This window comes from Melanotaenia boesemani, chromosome 20 (assembly GCF_017639745.1).
Source record: "Melanotaenia boesemani isolate fMelBoe1 chromosome 20, fMelBoe1.pri, whole genome shotgun sequence".
In the NCBI taxonomy this organism is placed as follows: Eukaryota; Metazoa; Chordata; class Actinopteri; order Atheriniformes; family Melanotaeniidae; genus Melanotaenia; species Melanotaenia boesemani.
In genome coordinates this window covers 8,681,341-8,684,833 of record NC_055701.1, presented here as the reverse complement: position 1 = coordinate 8,684,833, position 3,493 = coordinate 8,681,341, and the positions used below count along the sequence as shown (strand labels likewise).

The 3,493-nt window shown below is 45.9% G+C and overlaps 1 long non-coding RNA gene across 3 annotated transcripts; it reads left to right on the top strand.

Moving 5' to 3' along the window:
* Window positions 1–1,758: 1,758 nt before the first annotated feature.
* LOC121630760 lies at window positions 1,759–3,493 on the top strand. Of its 3 annotated transcripts, XR_006008591.1 has the most exons (7): window positions 1,760–1,857; window positions 2,034–2,100; window positions 2,177–2,294; window positions 2,360–2,424; window positions 2,517–2,608; window positions 2,779–2,868; window positions 2,954–3,493. It is a non-coding gene; the product is annotated as an uncharacterized LOC121630760 (long non-coding RNA). The 3 variants fall into 3 exon arrangements; XR_006008590.1 differs by having other exon boundaries at window positions 1,759–1,857; window positions 2,177–2,424; XR_006008592.1 differs by having other exon boundaries at window positions 1,767–1,861; window positions 2,177–2,424.

The following is a 3,493-nucleotide window of genomic DNA, read 5'->3' as shown; positions in this document are numbered from 1 at the left end:
AGAAGGTGGCTGGGCTCACCCTGAGAGAGCAAGTGCGACGCAGATACATCCAGAGATGGCTTGAAAGGACGATGCTGCTCCTCTGGATTGAAGGGATTCAGCTGAGGTGGTTTGGACATCGGATTAGGAGGCTCTGATTTTCTCTACTTGGATGTTTTCCAGGCATGTCCTCCTCAGAGACCCAAGGACCGGTCTAGGACTTGCTGTAAAGATTATATATTTTTTGAATGCCTTGGATGTGTTCTCTCCAGCTCGTGGAAGACCCCCAGGAGAAGCTGGAAAGAGGGGTGTCTGGGAATGTGTTTCTTTTAGAAGGTGGCTGGGCTCACCTTGAGAGAACAGGTGCGACACAGATGCATCCGGAGATGGCTTGACATGGCAATGCTGCTGCTCTGGATTGAAGGGATTCAGCTTGGATGAGGGATGTCTGGGAATGTGTGGCTGAAAAGAGCTTCCTTTGGAAGGTGGCTGGGCTCACCCTGAGAGAGCAAGTGCGACGCAGACTCATCCAGAGATGGCTTGAATGGACGGTGCTGCTCCTCTGGATTGAAGGGATTCAGCTGAGGTGGTTTGGACATCGGATTAGGAGGCGTTCTGCTTCTGCCTACTTGGATGTTTTCCAGGCATGTCCTCCTCGGAGACCCAAGGGACAGATCTAGGACTTGCTGTAAAGATTATATATTTTTGGAATGCCTTGGATGTGTTCTCTCCAGCTCCTGGAAGACCCCCAGGAGGAGCTGGAGAAAGGGATATCTGGGAATGTGTGGCTTTAGAAGGTGGCTGGGCTCACCCTGAGAGAGAGCAAGTGCGACACAGACGCATCCAGAGATGGCTTGAAAAAGACTATGCTGCTGCTCTGGATTGAAGGGGTTCAGCTGAGGTGGTTTGGACATCGGATTAGGAGGCGTTCTGCTTCTGCCTACTTGGATGTTTTCCAGGCATGTCCTCCTCGGAGACCCAAGGGACAGATCTTGGACTTGCTGTAAAGATTATATATTTTTGGAATGCCTTGGATGTGTTCTCTCCAGCTCCTGGAAGACCCCCAGGAGGAGCTGGAGAAAGGGATATCTGGGAATGTGTGGCTTTAGAAGGTGGCTGGGCTCACCCTGAGAGAGAGCAAGTGCGACACAGACGCATCCAGAGATGGCTTGAAAAAGACTATGCTGCTGCTCTGGATTGAAGGGGTTCAGCTGAGGTGGTTTGGACATCGGATTAGGAGGCTTTCTGATTTTCCCTACTTGGATGTTTTCCAGGCATGTCCTCCTCAGAGACCCAAGGGCCAATCTAGGACTTGCTGTAAAGATTATATATTTTTGGAATGCCTTGGATGTGTTCTCTCCAGCTCGTGGAAGACCCCCAGGAGAAGCTGGAAAGAGGGGTGTCTGGGAATGTGTGGCTTTAGAAGGTGGCTGGGCTCACCCTGAGAGAGCAAGTGCGACGCAGATACATCCAGAGATGGCTTGAAAGGACGATGCTGCTCCTCTGGATTGAAGGGATTCAGCTGAGGTGGTTTGGACATCGGATTAGGAGGCTCTGATTTTCTCTACTTGGATGTTTTCCAGGCATGTCCTCCTCAGAGACCCAAGGACAGATCTAGGACTTGCTGTAAAGGTTATATTTCTATTTGTGGATTTTTGGCCTTTGGCCTTGGATATGTTCTCTTGAGCTCCTCCTGAAATAGCCCCAGGAGGAGCTGGAGAGAGGGATGTCTGGGTCAGTAGGTTCAAGTTTTCCAGGAGGACCAGCATTGGACGATACCAGCCTGAAGCTGCTTTCTGGGTGACCTGCTTCTACCTCCGTCTGTGTGGAGCACTCCATGTCCATCTGATCTCATCGTGCAAACGACTGCTTCCCCACGTAAGTATGAAATTAAAATTTAATCTACATTGTAAATTAAATGGATTTTATATTTAGCTATGATTCTGTTTAGTGTCAGTGGTATCCATGCAACTCCATGTTTCCAGATATGTTGTTTTAAGCATGTATGTTTCAAATTTGCTGCATTTTTTTTTCTTCTCCCCCCCTCTCTTCAGAGATGTAGTCAAAGACTGGAGAGAGAAGGATGGTGACTTTCTCCCCAGATAACCAGCATGTAGAACAGTAAGTGTTAAAGTTGCAGCAAAATCTTAAAGCAAAAATTTGCGATTCTTCTTCTGAACTTTTTTAACCTTTTCAGCTTGTGGAAGAGATGGAGTTGCATTTACAGATCTGATGGATGGCCTCCATGGCGACGGTAGCATTAATCTTGATGGATGACCTGAAGAGATGAGATGCTGCTGGAAACTAATCCAGATGTAAGATCTCCTCCAACACCACCTGCAAGAAAATTTGAATTTCTAAATGTTTTATATTATTACAGACCTAACGAGGAGATGAACTTGGAATAAACTTCAATGTGGACATGTGGAACCAGAACATTTGGAGGTATTTGAGATTCAGACTTTGTCCCTTTTTTTTAAAAAAAATATTCAGATATACTTTAAAATCATGTCCTTTTTTGTGTTTATAATTTTCAGGAAGTTTGAATTCATCCACATTCTCAGCCTGAACATAGATGAGATTTGACAAAGATCAGATCTGCTGAAGGTCATCAAATACCTGAACCCGGGTACGTAAGGTTGTATTGATGTCTGCAGTTTACACCTAGGACTAAAACTCAAACCTTAATCAAGAAGCCTAGACTTACTCAAACATATTTCACATGGAGAATAAGCTTTTATGTAAAACTTCCAAATGTTTTACAATCAAAGATCTAAAGTCTTCATTCCCAACCTGCAGATGGTGTATTAGACTGGAGGCAGCTTTGAATCCTAGAACCTGACCAGACCCCAGACCTACATCAACCAGTAACCCTGACGAGGAGTGTTGGTTTGTAATATCAGACTTAAATATGTAAAAATTTCTTTTTAAAATAAAATTGTAATAAAGATTTTTTTTTTTTTTTAACATCCAGAATAACCCTTACAGAGCTGAGGTCTGATGTCATCTTCCTGGTTCATGCGTCTGGACTGAAACCATTTTTCTGATGGACTGGAAGGTGGAGGTGCTGCTGGGATGGTGTGACATGGATTTTTACTATCCAATCAGAACTGGGATTCTGGAAATATTCTTTTTCTAAAACATTTTCTACCACGGTGGTTGTACATAGTGTAGTGTGGGTGTGTTGTGCTGACACCTACCTGATGTTCACCTGTGGTGGAAGTAATTAGTCTCAGTGTTAGAGGGGATAGAGGGGGGGTCGAGGAGGACTGGAGGTTGTGGCAGTTGAAGTAGAGGCACTGTGGTGGGTGGGTGCTGCTCGCAGCTTATAGTGCTGCCGGCAGTGAAGACAGCTGAGTAGGGGAGCTGCATCCTGCTGGTTAGGAGGGGAGGCTGGATGCCTCCTTTAGGTAGCTAGGGACTGGGGATTAGTTGGTGCCTTGCCTGCGTGTCACTGAGCGCCTTTATCCATCTTTGTGACTGTGGCACTAGAGACTCCGTGATATGTCCTCCT